Source organism: Pseudophryne corroboree, chromosome 5, assembly GCF_028390025.1.
Source record: "Pseudophryne corroboree isolate aPseCor3 chromosome 5, aPseCor3.hap2, whole genome shotgun sequence".
NCBI classification, from domain to species: domain Eukaryota; kingdom Metazoa; phylum Chordata; class Amphibia; order Anura; family Myobatrachidae; genus Pseudophryne; species Pseudophryne corroboree.
This window is the reverse complement of record NC_086448.1, coordinates 103,813,941-103,829,054: the sequence shown is the minus strand read 5'-3', so window position 1 is coordinate 103,829,054 and position 15,114 is coordinate 103,813,941. Positions and strand designations below refer to the sequence as shown.

At 48.3% G+C, this 15,114-nt stretch overlaps 1 protein-coding gene across 2 annotated transcripts in view; it reads right to left on the bottom strand.

Annotated features, from left to right (window-relative positions):
* The window catches only part of STAM (signal transducing adaptor molecule), a 198,402-nt gene that overhangs the window by 181,979 nt on the left and 1,309 nt on the right, over positions 1-15,114 (bottom strand). The gene's annotated exons all lie outside the window — the stretch shown is intronic.

Here is a 15,114-nt window from a genome sequence, read left to right as displayed (position 1 = left end):
AGTGACCATCGGGATCTTGGTCACCTCCTTGACTAGAGCCCTTCTCCCCCGATCGCTCAGTTTAGACGGCCGGCCAGCTCTAGGAGGAGTCCTGGTGGTTCCAAACTTCTTCCATTTACAGATGATGGAGGACACTGTGGTCAGTCGGACCTTCAAAGCAGCAGATATTTTTCTGCACCCTTCCCCAGATTTGTGCCTCAAGACAATCCTGTCTCGGAGGTCTACAGACAATTCCTTTGACTTCATGCTTGGTTTGTGCTCAGAAATGCACTGTCAAGTGTGGGACCTTATATAGACAGGTGTGTGACTTTCCAAATCATGTCCAATCAACTGAATTTACCACATGTGGACTACAATTAAGCTATAGAAACATCTCAAAGTCGATCAGTGAAAACAGGATGCACCTGAGCTTAATTTTGAACTTCATAGCAAAGGCTGTGAATGTGATTTCTTAGTTTTTTATTTTTAATAAATTTGCGTTGTCATTATGGGGTATTGGGGGTCATTCCGAGTTGATCGCTAGCTGCCGTTGTTCGCTGCTTAGCGATCAATGAAAAAAATGGCTAATCTGCGCATGCACCACAATGGGCATGCGCGTCGTACGGGTACAAAGTCCATTGTGGTTTTGCACTGGTTCTAGCGATGATTCCAATCGCACAGCCGGCCGCAAGGAGATTGACAGAAAGAGGGAGTTTCTGGGTGTCAACTGACCGTTTTCAGGGAGTGCTTAGAAAAACGCAGGCATGGTAGAAAAACGCAGGCGTGGCTGGGCGGGTGTGTGACCTCAAAAGCCGTCCCTCCGTCGTTAGAATCAACGCACGTGAAGAGTAACTACAGGGCTGGTCTTGTTTTGCACAAAAAGATTTTGCAGGCGCTCTGCTGCACTAGCGTTCGCACTTCTGCAAAGTGAAAATGCGTTTGCACGGCTGCTAAAAACTGCTAGTGAGTGATCAACTCGGAATGACCCCCCATTCTGTGTAGAATTTTGAGGGAAAAATAGGAGATTTATGGTAAGAACTTACCTTTGTTAAATCTCTTTCTGCGAGGTACACTGGGTTCCACAGGGAATAACATCGGGTGTAGAGTAGGATCTTGATCCGACGCACCAACAGGCTAAAAGCTTTGACTGTTCTCAGAATGCATAGCGCCGCCTCCTCTATAACCACGCCTCCGTGCACATGAGCTCAGTTTTTGTTAACCAGTCCAATGCAGTAGCAAGTAAAAGAGACAACAACCGTTAATAGCCATGTTCACCACATTCTCACGACAGGAGAAGGTACTAGCGGCTAATGCCATACAAATCCAAAGAAGTTAAGTGTATCAGGGCGGGCGCCCTGTGGAACCCAGTGTACCTCGCAGAAAGAGATTTAACAGCGGTAAGTTCTTGCCATAAATCTCCTTTTCTACTGCAGAGTACACTGAGGTTCCACAGGGAATAACATCGGGAATGTCCTAAAGCAGTTCCTCATGGGAGGGGACGGAGTGCAGTGGGCACAAGAACCCGGTGTCCGAAGGAAGCATCCTGGGAGGAGGAAGTATCGAAGTTATAGAACCTTATGAACGTGTTCACTGAGGACCACGTCGCCGCCTTGTACAACTGGTCAAGGGTCGCACCACAGCAGGCCGCCCGAGAAGGTCCAACTGACCGAGTAGAATGGACCTTGATAGTAGCAGGAGCTGGACGACCAGCCTGTACATAAGCATGTGCAATTACCATTCTAAGCCATCTGGCCAGGGTCTACTTGTGAGCAGGCCAGCCACGTTTGTGAAAACCAAACAGTACAAAGAGAGAATCAGACTTTCTAACAGAAGCTGTGTTCTTCACATAGATACGGAGAGCCTGTACCACATCCAAAGACCGCTCTTTGGAAGACAATTCAGGAGAGACAAAGGCCGGAACCACAATCTCCTGATTAAGGTGGAAAGAAGACACCACCGTAGGTAGATACCCGGGATGTTTTCTAAGAACTGCCCGGTCACGGTGAAAAATCAGATAGGGGGACCTACAAGACAAGGCACCCAAATCCGATACCGGTCTAGCAGAGGCAATAGCCAGCAGAAACAATACCTTAAGAGAAAGCCACTTAAGGTCTGTAGATTCAAGCGGCTCAAACGGAGACTGTTGCAATGCCCCCAAAACCACAGACAAATCCCAAGGTGCCACAGGCGGGGGTAGGCTTCCACCTCCTGAGCCCATGCTTCAATAGCTTCCGCAGCCCATGTCGCTGCAATAGTGGGCAGATGCACAGCTCCTGCGAGGGTGTAAATCGCCTTTAAGCAACCCTCCACATGCTTATCCATCGGTTCCTTCAGAGAAGTGACGGTAGTGACAGGCATAGCTGAGGATACCACCAGCCGCACCACTTGCTAATCCACTTGCGGGGGTGTTTCCTTTCCTTTCCTGGATTTTCCCAGGATTCCTGACGTATGTCAACTAAATGATCAGAATGAGGTAAAATAAGAATTTACTTACCGATAATTCTATTTCTCGTAGTCCGTAGTGGATGCTGGGGACTCCGTAAGGACCATGGGGAATAGCGGCTCCGCAGGAGACTGGGCACATCTAAAGATAGCTTTAGGATTATCTGGTGTGCACTGGCTCCTCCCCCTATGACCCTCCTCCAAGCCTCAGTTAGGATACTGTGCCCGGACGAGCGTACACAATAAGGAAGGATCTTGAATCCCGGGTAAGACTCATACCAGCCACACCAATCACACCGTACAACTTGTGATCTGAACCCAGTTAACAGCATGATAACAGAGGAGCCTCTAGAAAAGATGGCTCACTACAGCAATAACCCGATTTTTTTGGTAACAATAACTATGTACCAGTATTGCAGACAATCCGCACTTGGGATGGGCGCCCAGCATCCACTACGGACTACGAGAAATAGAATTATCGGTAAGTAAATTCTTATTTTCTCTAACGTCCTAAGTGGATGCTGGGGACTCAGTAAGGACCATGGGGATTATACCAAAGCTCCCAAACGGGCGGGAGAGTGCGGATGACTCTGCAGCACCAAATGAGAGAACTCCAGGTCCTCCTCGGCCAGGGTATCAATTTTGTAGAATTTTACAAACGTATTTGCTCCTGACCAAGTAGCTGCTCGGCAAAGTTGTAAAGCCGAGACCCCTCGGGCAGCCCCCCAAGATGAGCCCACCTTCCTTGTGGAGTGGGCATTTACAGATTTTTGGCTGTGGCAGGCCTGCCACCGAATGTGCAAGCTGAATTGTACTACAAATCCAACGAGCAATAGTCTGCTTAGAAGCAGGAGCACCCAGCTTGTTGGGTGCATACAGGATAAACAGCGAGTCAGTTTTCCTGACTCCAGCCATCCTGGAAACATATTTTCAGGGCCCTGACAACGTCTAGCAACTTGGAGTCCTCCAAGTCCCTAGTAGCCGCAGGCACCACAATAGGTTGGTTCAGGTGAAACGCTGAAACCACCTTAGGGAGAAACTGAGGACGAGTCCTCAATTCCGCCCTGTCCGAATGGAAAATCAGATAAGGGCTTTTACAGGATAAAGCCGCCAATTCTGACACGCGCCTGGCCCAGGCCAGGGCCAACAGCATGATTACTTTCCCTGTGAGATATTTTAACTCCACAGATTTAAGTGGTTCAAACCAATGTGACTTTTGGAACCCAAAAACTACATTGAGATCCCAAAGTGCCACTGGAGGCACAAAAGGAGGCTGTATATGCAGTACCCCTTTTACAAACGTCTGAACTTCAGGGACTGAAGCTAGTTCTTCTTGGAAGAAAATTGACAGGGCTGAAATTTGAACCTTAATGGACCCCAATTTCAGGCCCATAGACACTCCTGTTTGCAGGAAATGTAGGAATCGACCCAGTTGAATTTCCTCCGTCGGGCCTTACTGGCCTCGCACCACGCAACATATTTTCGCCAAATGCGGTGATAATGTTTTGCGGTTACATCCTTCCTGGCTTTGATCAGGATAGGGATGACTTCATCCGGAATGCCTTTTTTCCTTCAGGATCCGGCGTTCAACCGCCATGCCGTCAAACGCAGCCGCGGTAAGTCTTGGAACAGACAGGGTCCTTGCTGGAGCAGGTCCCTTCTTAGAGGTAGAGGCCACGGATCCTCCGTGAGCATCTCTTGAAGTTCCGGTTACCAAGTCCTTCTTGGCCAATCCGGAGCCACGAATATAGTGCTTACTCCTCTCCATCTTATCAATCTCAGTACCTTGGGTATGAGAGGCAGAGGAGGGAACACATACACTGACTGGTACACCCACGGTGTTACCAGAGCGTCTACAGCTATTGCCTGAGGGTCCCTTGACCTGGCGCAATACCTGTCGAGTTTTTCCCAACGGTTTATAATCATGTGGAAGACTTCTGGGTGAAGTCCCCACTCTCCCGGGTGGAGGTCGTGCTGAGGAAGTCTGCTTCCCAGTTGTCCACTCCCGGAATGAATACTGCTGACAGTGCTATCACATGATTTTCCGACCAGCGAAGAATCCTTGCAGCTTCTGCCATTGCCCTCCTGCTTCTTGTGCCACCCTGTCTGTTTACGTGGGTGACTGCCGTGATGTTGTCCGACTGGATCAACACCGGCTGACCTTGAAGCAGAGGTCTTGCTAAGCTTAGAGCATTGTAAATGGCCCTTAGCTTCAGGATATTTATGTGAAGTGATGTCTCCAGGCTTGACCATAAGCCCTGGATATTCCTTCCCTGTGTGACTGCTCCCCAGCCTCGCAGGCTGGCATCCGTGGCACCAGGACCCAGTCCTGAATGCCGAATCTGCGGCCCTCTAGAAGATGAGCACTCTGCAACCACCACAGGAGGGACACCCTTGTCCTTGGTGACAGGGTTATCCGCTGATGCATCTGAAGATGCGACCCGGACCATTTGTCCAGCAGGTCCCACTGGAAAGTTCTTGCGTGGAATCTGCCGAATGGGATTGCTTCGTAGGAAGCCACCATTTTACCCAGAACCCTTGTGCATTGATGCACTGAGACTTGGCTCGGTTTTAGGAGGTTCCTGACTAGCTCGGATAACTCCCTGGCTTTCTCCTCCTGGAGAAACACCTTTTTCTGGACTGTGTCCAGGATCATCCCTAGGAACAGAAGACAAGTCGTCGGAACCAGCTGCGATTTTGGAATATTGAGAATCCAATCGTGCTGCCGCAACACTACCTGAGATAGTGCTACACCGACCTCCAACTGTTCCCTGGATCTTACCCTTATCAGGGAATCGTCCAAGTAAAGGATAACTAAAATTCCCTTCCTTCGAAGGAATATCATCATTTCGGCCATTACCTTGGTAAAGACCCGGGGTGCCGTAGACCATCCATACGGCAGCGTCTGAACTGATAGTGACAGTTCTGTACCATAAACCTGAGGTACCCTTGATGAGAAGGGTAAATTTTGACATGAAGGTAAGCATCCTTGATGTCCCGAGACATCATGTAGTCCCCTTCTTCCAGGTTCGCAATCACTGCTCTGAGTGACTCAATCTTGAATTTGAACCTCTGTATGTAAGTGTTCAAAGATTTTAGATTTAGAATCGGTCTCACCGAGCCGTCCGGCTTCGGTACCACAACAGTGTGGAATAATACCCCGTTCCCTGTTGCAGGAGGGGTACCTTGATTATCACCTGCTGGGAATACAGCTTGTGAATGGCTTCCAAAACTGTCTTCCTGTCAGAAGGAGACATCGGTAAAGCCGACTTTAGGAAACGGCGAGGGGGAGACGTCTCGAATTCTAATTTGTACCCCTGAGATATCACCTGAAGGATCCAGGGGTCTACTTGCGAGTGAGCCCACTGCGCGCTGAAATTCATTGAGACGGGCCCCCCACCGTGCCTGATTCTGCTTGTAAAGCCCCAGCGTCATACTGAGGGCTTGGCAGAGGCGGGAGAGGGTTTCTGTTCCTGGGAACTGGCTGATTTCTGCAGCCTTTTTCCTCTCCCTCTGTCACGGGGCAGAAATGAGGAACCTTTTGCCCGCTTGTCCACGAAAAGACTGCGCCTGATAATACGGCGTCTTCTCATGTTGAGAGGCGACCTGGGGTACAAACGTGGATTTCCCAGCTGTTGCCGTGGCCACCAGGTCTGAAAGACCGACCCCAAATAACTCCTCCCTTTAATAAGGCAATACTACCAAATGCCGTTTGGAATACGCCTCACCTGACCACTGACGTGTCCATAACCCTCTACTGGTAGAAATGGACAACGCACTTAGACTTGATGCCAGTCGGCAAATATTCCGCTGTGCATCACGCATATATAGAAATGCATCTTTTAAATGCTCTATAGGCAAAAATATACTGTCCCTATCTAGGGTATCAATATTTTCAGTCAGGGAATCCGACCACGCCAACCCAGCACTGCACATCCAGGCTGAGGCGATTGCTGGTCGCAGTATAACACCAGTATGTGTGTAAATACATTTTAGGATACCCTCCTGCTTTCTATCAGCAGGATCCTTAAGGGCGGCCATCTCAGGAGAGGGTAGAGCCCTTACAAGCGTGTGAGCGCTTTATCCACCCTAGGAGGTGTTTCCCAACGCACCCTAACCTCTGGCGGGAAAGGATATAATGCCAATAACATTTTAGAAATTATCAGTTGTTATCGGGGGAAAACCACGCATCATCACACACCTCATTTAATTTCTCAGATTCAGGAAAACTACAGGTAGTTTTTCCTCACCGAACATAATACCCCTTTTTTTTTGGTGGTACTCGTATTATCAGAAATGTGTAAAACATATTTCATTGCCTCAATCATGTAACGTGTGGCCCTACTGGAAGTCACATTTGTCTCTTCACCGTCGACACTGGAGTCAGTATCCGTGTCGGCGTCTATATCTGCCATCTGAGGTAACGGGCGCTTTAGAGCCCCTGACGGCCTATGAGACGTCTGGACAGGCACAAGCTGAGTAGCCGGCTGTCTCATGTCAACCACTGTCTTTTATACAGAGCTGACACTGTCACGTAATTCCTTCCAACAGTTCATCCACTCAGGTGTCGACCCCCTAGAGGGTGACATCACTATTACAGGCAATCTGCTCCGTCTCCACATCATTTTTCTCCTCATACATGTCGACACAAATGTACCGACATACAGCACACACACAGGGAATGCTCTGATAGAGGACAGGACCCCACTAGCCCTTTGGGGAGACAGAGGGAGAGTTTGCCAGCACACACCAGAGCGCTATATATATACACAGGGATAACCTTATATAAGTGTTTTTCCCCTTATAGCTGCTGTATTGTTTATACTGCGCCTAATTAGTGCCCCCCCTCTCTTTTTTAACCCTTTCTGTAGTGTAGTGACTGCAGGGGAGAGACAGGGAGCTTCCCTCCAACGGAGCTGTGAGGGAAAATGGCGCCAGTGTGCTGAGGAGATAAGGCCGCCGTTTTTTTATGTATTTTGGCAGGGGTTAAATGCATCCATATAGCCCAGGAGCTATATGTGATGCATTTTTTTGCCATCCAAGGTGTTTTTTATTGCGTCTCAGGGCGCCCCCCCCCCCCCCCAGCGCCCTGCACCCTCAGTGACCGGAGTGTGAAGTGTGCTGAGAGCAATGGCGCACAGCTGCAGTGCTGTGCGCTACCTTGTTGAAGACAGGACGTCTTCTGCCGCCGATTTTCCGGACCTCTTCTGCCTTCTGGCTCTGTAAGGGGGCCGGCGGCGCGGCTCTGGGACCCATCCAGGCTGGGCCTGTGATCGTCCCTCTGGAGCTAATGTCCAGTAGCCTAAGAAGCCCAATCCACTCTGCACGCAGGTGAGTTCGCTTCTTCTCCCCTTAGTCCCTCGATGCAGTGAGCCTGTTGCCAGCAGGTCTCACTGAAAATAAAAAACCTAAACTAAAACTTTCACTAAGAAGCTCAGGAGAGCCCCTAGTGTGCACCCTTCTCGTTCGGGCACAAAGATCTAACTGAGGCTTGGAGGAGGGTCATAGGGGGAGGAGCCAGTGCACACCAGATAATCCTAAAGCTTTCTTTAGATGTGCCCAGTCTCCTGCGGAGCCGCTATTCCCCATGGTCCTTACGGAGTCCCCAGCATCCACTTAGGACGTTAGAGAAAACTTGTTTAACGATCTTCTGACGTTTAAATCTGTCCAGTTTCTTAGAGGTTGCATCAGGCTCAGGGTCATCAGTAATTTGAAGAATCAGTCTGATAGCCTCCAATAAGTCAGGAACATCCACCTGTGAGACAGATTCCCTATCAGAAGTATCTGGATCAGAGTCTGTGGGGTCAGTATACACGCCATACTCATCAGACGAGGTGTCTGGGACGTGGGTGGATGGTGAGGAAGTAATGGCCCACTTAGAGGACCCCTTGGTCTTAGGCAGGCGAGGGATAGATTTCTGTTTAGTCAATGAGTGGTTCAATTGCTGTAACTGAGTGTACAGTTGATCTGCCCATGGCGGATTAACCACAGGGACAATGGGGGTCATTCCGAGTTGATCACTCGCTAGCAGTTTTTAGCAGCCGTGCAAACGCATTGTCGCCGCCCACTGGGGAGAGTATTTTCGCTTTGCAGAAGTGCGAACGCTTGTGCAGCAGAGCGCCTACAAAATCGTTTTTTGCAAAACAAGACCAGCCCTGTAGTTAATCTTCGTGTGCGTTGATTCTAACGACGGAGGGACGGCTTTTGACGTCACACACCCGCCCAGCGAACGCCCAGCCACGCCTGCGTTTTTCTGCCACTCCCTGAAAACGGTCAGTTGCCACCCAGAAATGCCCACTTCATGTCAATCTTCCTGCGTTCGGCCGTGCGACTGGAATGTTCGTTACACTCTGTGCAAACCCACAATGCTCATTGTACCCGTACGACACGCCTGCGCATTGCGGTGCATACGCAGAAATGCCAATTTATAGCCTGATCGCTGCGAACGGCAGCTAGCGATCAACTCGGAATGACCCACAATATGCGGTTGTACAGACACGTTAGGTCCCATAGGGGGCGTAAGTCTAGTTACCAGCGTATTCAATAACGTGGAGAAAGTAGCCCAAGGCGGGTCATTATGAACCCCCGTTGCTACGGTCCCACTGGGGGGTAGGGAACCACCAGAACCTGAACCCTCTGCTATGTTTTCCTCTACTGTGTCTGCAACGTCACCACCACACATTGTGGGATCAGCCCCAGCTCTGTCACCCCTTGTAGCTGACACACCTGAAAGCTCAATTTACGGGCAACCCAGTACAATATCAGCAGCCTAATACCTTAACAAGAACCCCCTATGCAGTGTATTAGCACGAACAGAGAATTCAAGAGGTATATGGTGACTGAAAATCACAGAGAAAAATACTCAATAAGTATATCCTGTGAAACACCTATATGAACTAATACCCCTGATGCACTTAGCCCCCTGCAGGTTACAGAACATAGGGATAGCAATCTGAGCGAGATGCAAGGAATGGAAGTCACGCAGCAGCTGTATATGCACACACACACAGTCACATGTACAATGCAGAAATTATGACATGCAATAAAACTGCACTGGACTAGCAATGCTAAGTAATACTGAGTAAAGCTATACAGATTAGTAGATATATCAATGCACAGTAAAACACTGGATGTATATCACAGGGAACTTGTACTACATTATCCTGAATAAATGCACTGTTTCTTAACAAACACTGTCAACAGACATGTAGAATACTTAAGTGTGCTGTAATATGCACAGCGCTGACATGCAGGCGGATTTACAGAGGAGGAGTATACAGCGCCGCTGGGGGAGGTGATGGAGTTGCAGCAGGAGATGTCTGACTGACATCTAACACTCACAGTGTCTCTGCTGCAGCCCTTGAAATCTTCAAAATTCACTTAAAAAAGCTCTTCTGAGGGCTGCTGGAGCAGCCCTGTCCGTTGTCTGCCTGCACTGCATGGCACCAACTACAAAACTGAGCTCCTGTGCACGGAGGTGGGGTTATAGAGGAGGCCGCGCTATGCATTCTGGGAACAGTCAAAGCTTTTAGCCTGTTGGTGCCTCAGATCAAGATCCTACTCTACACCCTGATGTTATTCCCTGTGGAACCCCAGTGTACCCCGCAGCAGAAATTAATTTATTCCATTTTGGAATAAGGCTGTAACATAACAAAATATGGAAAAAGTGAAGTGCTGTGAATACTTTCCGGATGCACTGTAAACATTGCTGCATCAATGGACATGACATTTAGTGGTCATTCTAGCACCCTGCACCTTTCAAATCCTGTGCAGTTTCTCTTTCCTGCCTGGGGTGTCGCTCTCTGCTGTGGTGCTTCTCAGCAGACACATGTCTGTATCACAGCACTGAGTAACAGATCAGGGTGTGCGGAGAAGCACCACAGCAGAAAGCGACACCCCAGGCAGGACAGGGGAACTGCACGGATTTTGAAAGGTGCAGGGTACTAGAATGAACACTAACACTGAAATAAGCATAAGGGTGACTGAAACTGCGGGCTAAGTGCTATTGTAAAGAGTATGGTGTAGAAGATAGTCCCCATAAGTAATACCACTTTCAGATCACAAATGTAGAGTCGCACCCGGGAATTTGAAATGGGTCCTTCCTGGGTGAAACCTGGCACTGGACCCCGAGAACTGGCTTCCCGATCCGGCAATTTGCTGGGTCGCGTTGCCATCAGGGGCAGGAACCGTGGCGGCATCGGGGGCGGTGCTGGGAGATGAGATCGCTGTCGGCCTCTCCCCATGCTGTGAACTGGTACCGGGTCGCATTGACCCAGGTAACCCATTCACATTGCACCTGACCCGGTAATAACCCGGGAATAACCCTTCTTTATTACCGGGTTGAATTACCAGGTCAGGAGACTCGGGAATTCGGGAGTGACCCTTTCACACCGCACAGCGACCCGGCAATATACCAAAGACAGAAAATAAAATAGTATTTTACAGGATTTACTATAAAAATATCAGTCACAAGCGACTATGTATTAATATGTTTAGTCTATCCACATATGGGATACATATGATATCCCGTCAGATGAGATGCCGGCTGTCACTATACTGAAAGCATTATCCCGTCGGCCAGTATGGCGGCAGCGAGTCCGCTCGCATGCATCGGCCCCGGTGGCTTGCTTTGCTCGCCGCAGGTTCTATTCCCACTCGTTTCGTGGTGTGCACCCACCAACCGAGTGGTAATACCCTGTGTGTTGGGATTTTGGACACCGGTATTTCACCTGCTATCGGGATTTCAGATCTCCTGAACGCTGGGATCCCAACAGCCGGTACACTGACTGCATCCCATATATATATATATATATATATATATATATATATATATATATATATATATATATATATATATATATATATATATATATATATATTCAGATGTAATAGGAATAATAAGCTGTAAAAAAAATTAGATTAATAAAATATATAAAATAAATCGGGTTGGGATTGGGTGACCGGCGGTCAGCATATCGACGCCGGGATAGCGGCCGCCAGAATGCCGGCAGGGGTAGCAGGCGTAACAAAGCCCCTTGCGGGCTCACCATAGGTTCTATTCCCACTCTATGGGTGTTGTGAACACCCACGAGGGGGATGTCCTAGGCCCCCCGCCGGCATTCTGGTGGCCGGGAACCTGGGTTCGGTATGCTGACTGCCAGGATCCCGACCACCAGTATCATAACTACATCCCAATAAATCAAACCAAAGCCTAAAAACACTATTAATATTAGAAAGCATTAAAACATGAATGCAAAAAATAAATAAATTGGTTTAAACAAAAACAAAAAACTTTTTTTGTATTAAAAAAAAATAAACACTTTGTTTTCCAACCTTGCCCCCTATAAATTCTATAGGAACTGGCGACTTCACTTCGGGAGTGATGTACTAAGACTTGGAGAGTAATACAGTGGAGAGATATAAAGTAGCTCCTAACTGCCATGTTAGAGACTATGAAAAATAGGTGATTGGCTGGTACTTCATCACTCTCCAAGCTTAGTACATATGCCCCTAAGGGGGACATTTACTAAACAGTGATAAGAGCGGAGAAGTGAGCCAGTGGAGAAGTTGCCCCATCAACCAATCAGCATCTCTGTATAATTTTATAGTATGCAAGTTATAGGTGTTACTTCAGTGCTGATTGGTTGCCATGGCCACTCCTCCACTAGCTCACTTCTCCGCTCTTATCACTGCTTAGTAAATGTCTCCCTATGACAGTGGTCAGGGAACAGGGGTAAATTACCCCCAATGGGGTAAAAATTTAAATCCTGGGGGTAATGGATGTTCGCGCTGTCGAGACACAGCACCGGCCGGCTCGCGATGTGATGTGCTGACACACCGCGCTCCCTCCTGCCCGCCCGTCCTGCGCTGTCCTGTCCTCCCGCCCGCGGCCCGCCAACCCACACACAGAACTTGAAGTGTTCTGTGGCTGACCGCTGACGGAGTTGCCCACATAACAGTGGGAAATTCCCACTGACATTACCGAGGTGAGGATATGACCATCTGTCTCCTTAAGTGTTGCCCCCCCTCTCCCCAATCCATCTTTCTTACATTCATTCTGGTGTTTTGGGGAGAAAGTGAATAATTAAAAAAAAAAAAAAAAATAATTATATATATATATATATATATATATATATATATATATATATATATATATATATATATATATATATATATATATATAGTGAGTGCTGAATTTTTTTGTGTGTGTGTGTGTACACACACACACATAATATCTCGGAAATGCCATATAAACAGTGATATATGCACAATAATATATGATTTCCTTCCTTTCAAATCAAGGGGTAACGTCGGCGTATCTAAATATATTTTGGGGTCAAAGGTAAAAACAGTTCCCTGACCCCTGCCCTATGAGTACAGATCATTTATTCTAAGTACAGACTATATAGTCACCAGGAACCAGTGACATCACTGAAAATACAGTTTTTATTTTCTCTAGGAACCGATGACATCACTAAGATTACAGTATATGCATCACAAAGAATACTTCCTATATATTCTCTAGGAACCAGTAATATCAGAGTACAGCCTATCAATTCACTTGCAACTAGTGTTGCTTAGTCCAAAGAAAACAGCTGCATCCCAGGTGTAACAGGTAAACATTCATGGTAAACAGTTCCTGGAAAATAATTGGGATTAAAGTTGTCAGTCATCCTGTAACATTGTGCCATGTGGAAAGCGATCAGTTGCATCCCCATCACAGCAAGGACCTTAATGTGCTTATTGTGGTATTATGAATTCCAGCTACTCAATAGCGTGATCATTCTGGTGCTGTTCTGTGCTGTCCTCCCCGATTCACTGGAAGCTATGCTCCCTTCTTCATTGCCTAGAAAAGATTTTCCTAACAATCGCAGTACTGACTTATTTATGGACTTCCTTTGTGTCTGCTGGAGACACTGAACTCTTCTGTATGTAGAAGAACAAGACATCCCCTAAACCTCACAATGACTGGCCCTGCTTAAAGCCCCCAGCAATAGTAACCATGACACAGACTCCACACTCGCTGTTACATAATCACTGCTGAAGAAGAGGCTTAAATCCCAAGAAGTTGCAGACAAAGACTTAGGGGGAAGATGGGAGGGTGATGTACCTTTACATACATGCAGGGTGCTCCTATCTTACCTACATGCCAGGTGCTGGTAGTATAATTACATGTGGGATGCCAGTAACTTATCTACATGCAGGATACTGCCACCTTAAATACACGTGGGGTGCGCCTACCTTACCTCCAAGGAGGTGGCAGTACCCTTACCTGCATGCGGGATGCTCCTACCTTACCTACACAACAAGCAGGCTGCTGCCATCTTAACTACACGTGGGGTGCTCCTACCTTACCTCCCTGCAGGGTGCTCCTATGGTACATTTAAATTAAATGAGGGATGCTGTCATCTTACCTACCTGCAGAGTGTTGCCACCTAACCGACACGTGGGGTGCTCCTACCTTACTTCCATTAAGGTTGCTGCCACCACATCTACATGGCAGGCAGGGTGCTCCAACCTACATGCAGACTACTGCCACCTTACTTACTGTACGTGGTAGACGCTGAAACCTGACCTATATGCTGGCTTCTGAAACCTTACCTACATGAGGAGTGCTACCACCTTACCTACTGTAAATGGGAGGTGCTGAGACCTTACCTACGTGCCGGGAGCTGCCACCTTACCTACAGTACATGAGGGGTGCTGTCACCTTACCTACTGTACATGGGGGGTGCTGCCACTTTACCTACATGTTTGGCTCTGCCAACTAACCTACATGAGGGGTGCTGCCACCTTACCTACTGTAAACTGGATGTGCCGAGACCTTACCTACTGTACATGTGGGGTGCTAGTACCTTACCTACGTGCCGGGAGCTGCCACCTTACCTACAGTACATGAGGGGTGCTGTCACCTTACCTACGTGCTGGTTGCTGCCACCTTACCTACATGAGGGGTGCTGCCACCTTACCTACTTACTGTACATGTGGGGTTCTAGTACCTTACCTACGTGCCGGGAGCTGCCACCTTACCTACAGTACATGAGGGGTGCTGTCACCTTACCTACTGTACATAGGGGGTGCTGCCACCTTACCTACGTGCTGGTTGCTGCCACCTTACCTACATGAGGGGTGCTGCCACCTTACCTCCTGTACATGTGGGGTGCTGGTACCTTATCTACATACTGGGTGTTGCCACCTTACCTACAGTACATGAGGGGTGCTGTCACCTTACCTACTGTACATGGGGGGTGCTGCCACTTTACCTACATGTTTGGCTCTGCCAACTAACCTACATGAGGGGTGCTGCCACCTTACCTACTGTAAACTGGATGTGCCGAGACCTTACCTACTGTACATGTGGGGTGCTAGTACCTTACCTACGTGCCGGGAGCTGCCACCTTACCTACAGTACATGAGGGGTGCTGTCACCTTACCTACGTGCTGGTTGCTGCCACCTTACCTACATGAGGGGTGCTGCCACCTTACCTACTGTACATGTGGGGTTCTAGTACCTTACCTACGTGCCGGGAGCTGCCACCTTACCTACAGTACATGAGGGGTGCTGTCACCTTACCTACTGTACATAGGGGGTGCTGCCACCTTACCTACGTGCTGGTTGCTGCCACCTTACCTACATGAGGGGTGCTGCCACCTTACCTACTGTACATGTGGGGTGCTGGTACCTTATCTACA